General features: G+C 39.6%; 1 protein-coding gene across 18 annotated transcripts in view; it reads left to right on the forward strand.

Moving 5' to 3' along the window:
- ZNF536 (zinc finger protein 536) overlaps nt 1-12,561 on the forward strand; it is a 347,101-nt gene that overhangs the window by 2,525 nt on the left and 332,015 nt on the right. For 2 of the 18 annotated variants that reach the window (XM_021272915.4, XM_038185499.2), the window contains exon 1: nt 889-1,116. The exons of 14 other annotated variants lie outside the window; for them this stretch is intronic. The gene's annotated coding sequence lies outside the window, so the exon portion shown is untranslated. Of the gene's footprint in view, nt 1-888; nt 1,117-8,987; nt 9,137-12,561 lie in introns of those variants that run through there. 2 more of the 18 variants (XM_021272912.4, XM_038185496.2) reach the window with 1 other exon arrangement.

The following is a 12,561-nucleotide window of genomic DNA, read 5'->3' on the forward strand; positions in this document are numbered from 1 at the left end:
CCCCGCGGGCCCGTGGGTGCCGGCGGCGGGGAGGGGAAGGGAGAAGAGGGGAGGGGAGGGCTCCGGCCGCCGCCTGCCTGCTCGGCGGGCATTGTTTCGGGGGGCGTGCGGCGGGGCGGCTGTGGCCGCGCGCGATGTACAGCGGAGAGGCGATTTCCCAGAGTCCTTGTTTTCCACTTCAGCCGCCCGGCGGGTCGGGGAGCGCCGTGGCCCGGCCCGGCTGGGCTCAGCTCGGCGGCGTTGCGCGGTTGCGGAGCGGGCGCTGCGCGGGCGCGGCTGCCCGGCCGCCCGCGGCTGGAGCGCTCTGTGGGGCTGGAGCGCTCCCCCCCCCCCCCCCCCCCCACCCCCCCCCGTGCAGTTTAAAATAAATCCAACAGGGGCCGTGTTTGCTGAGCTGATTTGACCGGTTGATACAGATAGCAGCAGCGAGCCTCCCTGCTTATGTGGAAAAAGACTATTTTAAGTGTCATAATTAAGTTTAGAAGCCTTGTTTGGGCTCATTCACTGCTCGAAATAAAAAGGACTGGCTGCTTTTAGCCCCCTTCTGAAGGGGTTGGCTAAGCGCCTCTGCACGTTCGCTTGGAGAAGAATGTTTTATTTTCTAGTTTAATATTAGAAACTATATTTTTACTTGTTTAAACCGGATTTGATTATTCCTGCGGAGATTTTTTTCTCTCCCCCCCTTCCTATCACTCCAATCTTTGTTCATTGTTCATTGACTGTGGAAGGCTGCTTAAATGTACGGGGGGGGGGGGGGGGGGGAGGGAGGGGGACTCTCTGGTTTGATGTTGAAATAGTAAACCTGAATGAGGAGGGTGGCTGGAAAAGTGGACATTGCAGCTTTAATTAACTTCAAAATGCTTCAGCGAGGACCAGAGCGTAGTAGTGACGTTGCCTCATAAATCTGTCCGGTACAGTGCGTTGCATTGAACTATTACAGTATCACCGTCATATTGAATATTCACTACCTATCTGGGAGCATATTTGCATAATTGGATCTTTTTTTAAATGAAACTTGTTTGCAAAAAAAAACAAACAAAACCAAAAAAAAACAAAAGCCCAAGTGAAAACCGCGGAGATCTGCATGATTATAAAGAGTTCAAACATATCCGAAAAGTAAGTGACCTGCATAAGTACATCAATAGGTTAAGTGCAAATAAGATGAGAAGTGCTTCTGAAAGCTGTACATTCCCTATGTGGTCTCTTGGGTTATTTCTCAATAGCGGGATTTTTTTGTAGCCTCAGGGATTTTAGGTTTTCTGTCTGCTTTCATAACTTTTTCCCTCACAGTTCTTATACAAGGTGAGGCTTTTGTACAGTGCCTGTGTACCTGTAGTGATATTTTGAAAGAAAATAGATTAACAATTTGTAATTCATCGTGTTTGAGTTGTATAATTACAGCTGCTGTGGAACGGGAATGCGTATTGCTGTTATGTTTGTGATCATCGAACAGATCATTACTAAATACTTCAGAATATTCAAAGACTGTGTGTGTGTGTGTGTTTGCGTACGCTTAAAATTTGACTTACTTAACTGAGCTGTTACTTCTTAAATCACAGAGGTAAGTAGTTTTTTAATGTGTTTCTCCCCTCTCGTTTCACTGAGGTTGAAGATTACTGAAGTAATTAAAAATGCCAGGAATTTTTGGAGTGAATTTAGATTGTATGTGAAAGCCATCCCCTCCTAGCCGAAGGGCTGGCTTGCCATATCGCAGGTTTGGATCAGGCAGGTTTGGAAGTATTTTGCAAAATAAGATTCTGGTGTAGCAGATGCTGTAGGGACAAAGTTGTGGAGCGAAGGCAGTTGGAAGCATTGCTGCCTCCTGGAAGGGGAGCAACGATCCGTGGGGATGGCAGAGCAGAAGTGCAAAGTCTGTGTGCAGCCCAAGCCTTGCCCCGGCTTTCTCCCCCCTCGCCGAAGGCTGCTTTAGTTATGATGTCATTCTGATAGTGGAGAGCAAATGTCTTCTGATTCTACCATTAAACGCCTGGCTGATTTGCCTGATAATGATAGCATTGACGTCCTGCTCCTTGACAAATGCAAGCCCTGTGAGCCCTATGAATTAACTTTTTTCCCATGGATGAGAGCTAGCTAGCTTTACGACTCATGAATGTAGCAGCGCTTCTTTGACAGATTACTTTGAACCTTCTCATTTCTGCAACAAAAACCCTTCCCCGAAATGCTATTTAACTGCTAGTAGACCCCTGCACAGTTTGGGCCTGATTTACAGAGCTGCTGAGCACTCACCACTTCCACTGACTTCAGATGGAGTTGTGGGTGCTCAGCAGCTTTGAAAATCAGGCCCTGTGTTCAATTAAAGGCTAATCCTTGCTTGCTTTCTTCTTTCCTTTTTTTTTTTTTTTTTTCCTCTTCCTTTCTGCCCTTTTTTATTTTTATTTTTTAAAATTTTAAAGTTAGTCAGCTAAGAAGGGCTCTATGACTTCTAGTCGTTATAAAAATGTTTGTAAATAGCCTGAGATGTTTGCCCTCCTCGCCTGTCCTGTTTTTCCCTTTCTGCTATCCTTTTTTGTTTAATTAATCTTCTAATGGATGCACTGTTAATATTTTAATCTTTTGAACAAAAGAATCATAAATGAGTTGTTTAAAGTTTTCAGAATGTTGTAGAAAGAAAATGTCTCCAGTTTGGTAACAAGTGCTTAGAGAATCGGTTGCTGTTTCAGACCATGCACTAGAAGGGACTCTTGGTACAGCTGATAAAGCCTGCAGTGGGGACACTCTCCTTTATCTGTTCTGTCCTCAGATCTTGCTCGTGACTATGAATTTGTATCACTGCAGGTAAATGAAATTTAACATGATTTATTTTTTTTTTAAAGTGCCACTGGCTTAAAGTTTGTTTTCATTTGCTGTTCAAATGATGACAATTAACAACTGCAGATGTAAGAAAGGTTAGTCCCTCCATTACATTTGCAGGAAATGCATCTAGAATATTTGCATGCTAAAGCTATGTTTTGCAAATGAGGTCGTGAAGATACAAGTTGCTATGACAGAAATACTGTATTAAATGTGACTGTAACGTGATCAATTGTGTAGAAGAAAAAGGGAAGAATTAGAAGAATTGTTAGAAGAAATTTCAATTAGAAGAATTGTTCTAAGGGCTTTTTGACTTCTGAACATATTTGAGCTCTCTAATACTCAGCAAGTTGGCTGGTGCCGTCTTCACTGAAGACTTTTATATAACGAAGAGGCTGATTGTCATATTTTTGTCCGTGCTAGAGGCCAATAGCCCAACCCATTCATTATCAGGAGAGAGTAGCCTGGAAGTTGCAACATCAGGACCACTGCTTTGCTTGCAGCAATGAAGATAGGACTGAGATCAGAAATTGTGAACTTCAGTACAGAGAGCTGACACATTTGGTTGTTTATCCACCATGGTAGCCTGAGGTGACCAGAGTTTTGCGTTAGAACAGATGTAGAAAACCCACCAGTCCATTAACATGAATTGCGCTTATTCCCCCGGAAGCACAAGTTTCAGCAAGCGTAGGAAAATCAGGAGAAGTCATTTTTCTAAATGTTTTTGCTTGAAGTTGACTTTGAATTGCACAGGTGTTTTTAGAGTGCTTTGACTAGAAAAATAAATAAATAAAATGCATGGGTTTATATGAACTTTATAAAACAAACAAACAAACAAACAAACAAAAAACGAAGAGAAACCATAAATAGATTTATTTTCCCATTTGAATGAGGACAGTTACAGCTTTTAGTATCTTCTGATTTAGTGTGGTTTGTTGGGAATTGTAAGCAAATTTAAATTTTAATCTCTGAATTTCTCTCAGATATCTGATTAGATGTATGTAGGCTCTTCATACCGCTAAAAGCAGGGTGATACCGAAAAACCATTTTTATATCCTCTCATTCACACCTTGCATTTTTTGCCTTATTCTTTGCCCCATCTTCTTTGAGGCATTTTGTGCATCTGCTTCGGAGGTGCAAGCAATTCGTATTCAGGGAAGGAGGACATAGATGAAAAAATAGAATAAGTATTCTTTCTTTTATAGAAACATGAATAAACTTATTTCTGGAAACTGTAGATGGAAATCCAGATTTCTCTAGTGAAGACACTCCGGGCACAGATGTTCACAGAACAGGAAAAGAGGATGAGTTACTGAAAGAAAAAATATAAAAGTAAAGTAATTCTGATATGTTTAATTAGATGATCTTAGGGTTATTGTACAAATGTGTGGCTGTAATTTCTGGTTTTGTGTCTGAATACAGAATGTGAACTTTTTCTAACTAAGTTGCTGGTCAGGATCAGACCTTGGATAGAAACAAGTGAAAATTGTAACGATCTGATGGATGTTTGTTGCTTAACATGAAATAGATGAGTGGTGCTGGCTTGAATTTGAGTGGATCACAATAACTGCTATGACATTTTCACTCCTATTGGCAGGTTAAGAAATGAAGCTAAGCACTGAGAGATGTGAAGTATCTTTTCAGAGACAGCAGACATCCGGATCAGAAAAGAGGCACAGGAATAGGGTAGCAGGGGGGCATTTGGACTGCCTCTGCCCAACTGCACCAATGCTGTGACTAAACACACTCCCAGAGAGAAAATTCTTCCAGTAGTCTGAATTTGGCACCTTTTCCTTATGTTTAAATTCACTCTAATTTTCAGGTGCATCTTACTAGATAACCAGATGCATCAAAAAATTAAAGAATTATAGAGGAGTAATAATAATTAGCCTCATTGTTTGTGTTTTTTAAAAAATGTAAGATGGGGCCTTGAAAGTATTTTGAAGTCACTGTTTTTAGAGGTCTTAATCTAAATACTGTATGATGTGAGATTGTTTTTTAAAGAGAAGGGTTCATTAGGTCAAGTTGAACTATATTAAAGACAAACAATTTTGTTATAATCTGACTGTCTTTTAAACACAGATGAAGAAAACAGTACTAAAATAGCCACGGCAGCCTCAGTATCTGATCTTTTCTACATCACGCATTGCAGTATTTGAGACTCATATAACTAAAAGCAGAATTAGGTAATTCATAACAAATATTTGCCATGCTATGAAAAAAAGCAGTGCTGCCTTTTGTGGTAGGATGTTAACGGAGAATTCTGCAGGTTACAATGCCTGAAAATAACGATGGTGGCTTAGACAGCACTCTCGCCGCGTGGGGTGAACAACAGAACTAGCTGCCTCAAAACCAGCTGCTCATTCTTGTATGTTAGTGTTAAATTGCCCAGCTGTAGGCATCTTGGGCTTCCAAAGGGAGCTGGCACTTGCTGGGAGGGTTGAGGTCGGTGGAGTTTTCTGCCCGCTCCACAGCTCTGAAAATCAGGCAGCGGTTATCCCAAGTGGGCTACCCACAGTGCCAGGGAAATGCTGCTGTGGAAAATTTGGCCCTGGATCAGTTTTATCGATGGGAGAACAAAAGGGGGGGGGGGGGGGGGGGGAGAGTACAAGCTGACTTTTGTCCACTGTGGGCTATGTAGCAGTGGGGGAAACCTTGGTTCCTTGGTTGCCTGTAGTGGGGGCTGCCTGCGACCTGTGCTCTGCCTCGGGGCAGAGAGTGGGGCCTGGGGAACTTCCTTGCCTTCAGCCTCAAATGGGTCGGGGAATCACAGTACAAAGTTACTATTAGCTGTTCTCAGCCTAAATGTGAACTTCATTGTAATTTCTTCTATAAAATTTATTTTTAAACTGTGATAAGCACTGTTACAAACTTTTTCTCCTGTTTTATGCCTTTGGGATGTTATTGCACAGTCGTTGTGGTTCTTTGTGAGGAAGGTGGGAGCCCTGCTTGAGCTCCTTGATGCTACCAAGGGGTCATCCCAAGTCCCACAGTACTACTCAGTGACAACAGGGCTGTGCTCATTGCTTCCTTGCTCGTCCTGGCCCCTACTGGTCTGCGACTTAACACACGTGATAGTACAGGTTGCAGGGCTGGCCCTATGTTTATTTTGTGAAATGGCACCATGATTTGTATTACTGTTGTTTTAGGTCACTCTCAGAAGTTAGTCTCCATAGATTTGTTCAAACATTGTTACCATCAATCTTGTCATTGGTATATCAGTAGTAGATATAGATAAATACAGATATGTCCCTTTGATCTAAAATTTATAAAAGCATGGATAAATAGGAAACTTGGGCAGAATTACTTCATACAAAGCGTAATAAACATATGGGATAGATTACCAGCAAGGAAAAGAGAAATGAGTTGAAGGGAAGCCTAGGTTTCTTTCTTGAGGAAGAGCTTGTGAGAGTCAGGGAGAAAAAAGCAAGGAGGTGTAAAGTCAGGTTTCTGTTAACGATGACTAACATGGTGGGTTGGATGCTCATGTCCTAACATTTCTTTTCGTAGCACTTCATGGATGGTTACATTTTATTTTCATGCGTGTTTGTTAACATTGGCTCTGTAGGTCTATGAGTGTTCCTTTTTTCTTCAGGGATGAGTAGAAATGTTAAAACATGGGGCTGTGCAAAATTTTGTTTTTGATGTCAGTATTTTTCAAGGTGACAGAAAAAGTATCTTGTGTTGATGGACCGAATTAGGGACGAATCTTGTCTTCTCTGGAGTAAGTTTATAATTGACAAAGGAAGCAGAAACAGCCTTCTGCACTAGGAACAAGGAGTTTTTGATAGACGTTTTCCTGGTTAAACCATAGTGGTGCTGGAAAAGTTCTGGAAAAAAAAAAAAAGGCACATAGACAAGCTCTCTTTGTTGTTTCGTTGTTGTTTGCCTCAAGAATTTGCATGAACATTTTTGTAGGTTTCAGTCCATGACTTCTGAGTTTTTTGAATGTTAGGTGTTGACCCAGTGTTGGTAAACAACTCTAGTTTTGAAACTGTTGCTACAGGTATCTTTTCACTGAAGCATTGTTTCATTGGAATGTACCTCTGCATTTTATATGTAAATTATGGGTCTCCTCTCTGAGTAAAGTGCACAATATTTGTTTGATTTTTATGTGGTTTCTAGGATTTAATTCTGCTCCTCTTATTTCAGTCGGGACAGGACCAGGTCTGTAGATGAAACCTCCTTTCCACACCAGGCGAGTCTCATATGATCCCTAGTTTCACTGCAAATACAACGTGCAATTCCCCTGATTGTAAAATTAGTGCAAAGCCTGGTGTTCTCAGAAAGCATGTAAGATCCTGCTTCATTAGTCCAAGTACAAAAAGAAATCCAAACTTTTGAGTTTATAAAATGCAAAGGTTATGGGCTACTGAAAATTGCAATGTATAATAAAATGACTTCATTTACCTTTTAAAGGGACCTATTCTTCATTAACTTATTGAGATTTTGCTATAGGAGTGTAATTCCTCTTAAGGCTAATAAAATAATTGGTAGAAGATATCCCAGCATCTTTATTAGCACCATAATACCAGCTAACAAAACTCTCCTGCTCTAAATACTCCCCTCCTTGGAATTTACCATAAAATTTCTTGCAAAATAGCTCGAATATTTTAAAATATCCTTGAATGTTTTAAAGAACTGGAGTTCAAACATCTTTATTTTACCTGAGCACAGAAAGCTATACGTATGTGATAAATGAACATGCTATTAGTTAAATTGGCAGTAGGAAATCCACAACCACTTCTGGATTAGAATTTCAATCTATTGAATGTTTTGGTAGAGTCTTTGGCATGCTAGGTGCTTTCCAAATATAGAAGTATAGTTTCTGGCCAGAATGAGCTGGGGTTTTCTTCTCACAGTTGAAAAATGCTAGTTCATTAGTTTGCAGCAACATGCTGAATCTTCGAAGGATTTCTCAGGTCCACAATTGAATTTCAGCTCAAAATGAAAGAGTTGCATCTCTGCACTTCATTATGGACTGGTGATTATGAAATGCACCTGGGTCACAAGAGAGCTGGATACAGATCGTTCCTCTCATATCTGATTTGAATCAGCTTCTTCAAATCAAGTTTCTCACATCCCAGGTGAGCGCTCTAATAACCACACTTTGGCTTTTCCAAGGTGGGTCTTTCTGAGATCCTGCTTAAGGCTATTCCAATTTAAATAATAATTTAATTATTCAGTAGGTTAGAAGAGGGCTGATTCTTGGCTTGGGCACTCAAGTGTGATGTGAGAGACTGGGTCCAGCTTTGTTCTTTTGCAGAATCTTGTACCCGACAGCACTGAGAATGATACAGTGAGAGCATCTGTGTTCATAATGCTGTTTGGCTGTCTCTTCCTTCAGAGAAGTTGTAAAAGCCATAATGAGGAACAAAAGGAAATTCTGAAGTCTTTAAGTGATGTGGGGAAATTGTTCCCTACTCAGCTCTCTACCTTTATTGTAAAGTTCGTGATCCATTGTTTATAAAAATCAGTTGTTGAGGGGACATGTCTTGGTAATGCAGAATGCTTTCATCTCAAAATGAAGTTTTGTTGCCATTGTTTCATTCAATGGATTGTGTGTGTGAACAAAACTGATTAACTGATTTTCCCCTGAGCACTGAGCATCCAGCTGTAGGAGGCACAACAGGTGTAGGGTTAGTCCCTTCTCCTGTAAAGCCTTGAACCTCTGTATGGTGCAGGGTTTGGGGATGGCTCTTTGTCCTACTGTGAGGTGGAAATGCCATGTTAAGGCCACGGGCCTTAGGGATACAAGGCATACTGTTAGTGCTCCATCCCTCACAGAGAAACTCGTGTGAGATGTAAAAGACCTGTGGAAATGGGAGGTTTCTCTGTCAGATTTTCTTAAAAAGGGTAGTAAAAACATCCTCATCCATAGAAGGGGGATCTGCAAAGGGAGGAAACCCTTCTTTGCCTGGAGTCAGAAATACTTATTTTGATAGCTTCTGTCTCCTCTGTCTTTCATTCTTAACTTCTCTGGCAGCGCAACTCTGGCAGATCCCACGCTGTATTGGTTGGTTCCCCTTCTGGCTGCTCTGCAACAGTGGTGGATAGGAGCCAAGGGAATAAATATAGCTCCAAGTTCCAGTAGTAACCCCCTGCCAGACTTCTACACAGAAACCTGGGAGGTCACTGAGGGAATGAGTGATAAAGAGTTTGGGCAGGCCCAGATCTGACTTCCCCAGCAGAGAGTATTTCTGCAGTCCTAGGGAAAGGGGAAAAGGTGCTGCAGGGCCCCACCACTGCCTTTGTTTCTGTGCAGAACTGAAGGGATCTGTAGATGAATTTCAAAAGCAGTTACCATTGGCTGTGTGGTTTCCATGTGAGTTTATTAAATGTGAACATTTTTATATATAAAAATAACTTCACCATTTTGTTATTTCCTTTTACGTATTTCACTCCGGTTGGAAAAATGAAATCAATCTAGTCAGCTTTTCATCAGTTTCTCTCTGGCTGTCATGCAGTTGCACAATGCTGCAGTGCTTGGCTAGCAAAAATGTTTACAACGAAAAATTGTTTTCAATGGGATTAAAAAAAGTATCATGGAAACATTTTTATTGATCTTCAATTTTTGTGCTTTTTTTTTTTTTTTCTTACAAAACCTAAACTACATCAATGGTGTTCCTCTAATTTGATGCTGTGTTTTCTATTTATACTTGCATTGTATAGACAGTATATAATCCTCTGTCACGTAGCACAAAAAATGCTAGCTTGAGTATTTCTTATGAATTGGTTCAAAGTCTGTGGAAGTCCACGAGCACCTTACAGTTGACTTTTTGAAGTCAAACCCTTAATCAACTGTCTGTAAATATCTGTTCTAGTTGGGTTAAGCTATCTCCATTGTTTAGAACTGGTCTGAGTTGCTGTCATCTAGTAATGCTGTGACATCTCTTCCTACAGCTGAGACAGATTTGGGAATATATCTTCAACCCCTTATAGACCGTTGCTGCCACTGGCACCCAGTGAAATTTTACATGTGGTAAAATGCATAAAATCAGATCCTTGGTAGATTAACTATAATAAGGTACTTTGGAGTAAAATACTGGCTGGATGTTACCTTTTGCATGAAAGCTCTTAATTTCTTTCTTTCCTATTTTTTATCATTATTATTATTATTATTTGTGATGAATGTTTAATTGGTTTGGATTTTAATTTATTTTGCTTTCTAGTATAAATGGCAAAGAGCTTTTTCTGGGGAAACTGCCCAAATCTATGGATATTGACAACTGCTTTACAAATACAGGGACTCGGGCAGCATGAGAAAGCATCGCACCTCTCAAGGGGTGGCTGCTGTTAATAACAGAGCTGTCTGACATGAGCACCCAGAGCTTCCCTTGTCCCATTTCCCACACTGCCTGACTTCTTTCCTTCACTCAGTGTCCTTCATTTGCCAGCACAAGCCTTTGTAAAGAGGAGAAATGCATACCCTTGGGTACTCTTTGAAAAGTGGTAGCCTTCCTGTTAGAGAATCATGAATTTCACAGGCCCAAGCTTGTAAACACTTTTTCAATGCTTTTATGAAAATTGACCACTGAGTTCACTAATTGAAAACCTTAATGAATGTTTTAATGACCAGATCTATAGCCATCTGTGACTTAGTATCCTGTTTTCAGGTGTGAGTTGGATCAGTCAAATTTAGCTTGCTTCTAATTGAAGTCATCACCACACAAACAAAAAGATACTGTTTTATAAATACGATTTCCAAGCCTCTTTCAAATACCAACTGTTGATTAGCTACTTCTCACATTATGACACTAAACTCACTGATTTCACACGCAACCTTTTACTTACCGAATACAGCTTTTGTAGTGTATTCCCATTCACCATTAAGTTAAACAACTTGCATTTGATGAGGTCTTCTGTTGTTGGAAAGAAAGGACGTATCACACAGGCTTTTTCAGTGACATTGGCAGGGGTATTGCAATTTATGATTTACATTTTTAATAAAGCCAGGTAGATTTGAAAACTATTTACACATGTATAGTCTGTAATCTAACACAGTTTTCATTCAGCTGCTCTGTAGCTAGTATGAACATTTGAAGTAGATTTGATGCCTCTAAAACAGTCTGGCTGGTGCATATTCTTCAACTGCATGACATTTGTTCATGTACCTCTTTAGAAGATATTGATGTTTTTAATCAGACAGGGACTATTTTTTCTGGGTATACTTTGCTTTGACGAGATTTTCTGTTGGGAGATTGGGCTTTTGAAGAAGTGTTTCATATATTTGAGTCAAGTAAAATATTACCTATAAGAGTGAGAGACCCTCTTATGTTGCTCCTTTACAAATATAGATTTAGAAATAAGTCCTCAGTTTTTATTGTTCATTGTTATTATTACACATCATATATCTTTTACTAATTGTGATTTTATTCTTGATTTAATTATATTTGTTATGGAGCAAATGTTTTACTATTTAAAAAAATCATGTCATAATTCTGTGGTTTCTGATTTGTGAATGAAAATACCCCTGAAATCCCAAATAATTTTTTTTTTTTTAAGTGTCAATCTCTCCACTTTTCTCTCTGATGTTTGTGGTGAGGTTGAAAAAAAGAAAGAAAATAAAAAGCAAAACAAATAATAAATAATAAAAATAATATATTAAAAATAATAAAAACAAATAATAAAAACAAATAGAAAGCAAAGCATTGGCATTCAGCATGCTGCCAGCTACATGTAGATGTACCAGACCTATGTATCAGAGCAAGAATTTAATGACAAAAAATTTTTTCAGGGTCCCTCTGTGGCTTGCCACAGTGCCAGGATAATGTTGTCAGGAGGAGCAGAGCTGGCAGATAACGTGAGGAACAGTATTGGATGTGCCTTTTCAGGCTTGTTTTTTTTTGACAGCATTTCCTCCTTTTATAATCACCTCTTTCTTGAAATAGGAAATCAGTTAAAAATCAGACCTCTTTTCTGCCTCTCTTAGGACTCGTGTGTATTTATTGATTTTTTGTTTGTTTGTTTGTTTTGGTGATTTGTTCAGAAAGCATTATCTGTGTAAATGGAAGTTCTGCTAGGCTTGGGAGCCATTTGTACCTTTTTCTGGGTCTTGGGTGTTTCTTGGTTCTGTACTTACAGAGTGTAGAATTTAGTCCCCTTCAGTTACTTCCATTTAGGATTTGCCCCCTGTTGAGATCATTATTTAGTACTAGGACAGTTTTTATATGTTGAGTAGGGATCATTTATTTCTATAGAAATAAGAGGACTTAACGGCAGTGCACAATCAATATGCAAAACCCTACTAAGATAATTTGTACTTAAATGTGAACAACATTAATTCTAAACAATTTTCAGCCCTTATTTAGTCTAATCATTGCTGGACATCTAAGTGAAGAAGGTTCTTCTAACTTATTAGTTTATTATCAACTATATTGCCAACACTTAAACCCTTCGATTAGGTAAACCAGTTACCTATTATTCTATTAGGGCTTGCTGCTCTCTGGTTAAGTCCATCGTGGAACTCCTGCTGCCTAGGTGCAGATGCCCCATCCTTCTATAAGAAGGTGTATGTGGAATTTGGCTACTGCACAAGGAGGATGTAAATATAGGAATTACTGAATAATACTTCAGTATTTTATAGGATGCCTGCATGTATTTCTTAAAACTGTATGGTATGAAAGTATCTATAGAAGGAATAAATGTGTTTATCTTAGAGAAATCCATCTGGTAAGACCAAGAAGACTTTGAAATAGTCTCTTTTTTTGTTGTTTGTTTTTTGTTTCTGTGGCTTGCAAGTTTAAGTTT

Source organism: Anas platyrhynchos, chromosome 12 (genome assembly GCF_047663525.1).
Source record: "Anas platyrhynchos isolate ZD024472 breed Pekin duck chromosome 12, IASCAAS_PekinDuck_T2T, whole genome shotgun sequence".
NCBI classification, from domain to species: Eukaryota; Metazoa; Chordata; class Aves; order Anseriformes; family Anatidae; genus Anas; species Anas platyrhynchos.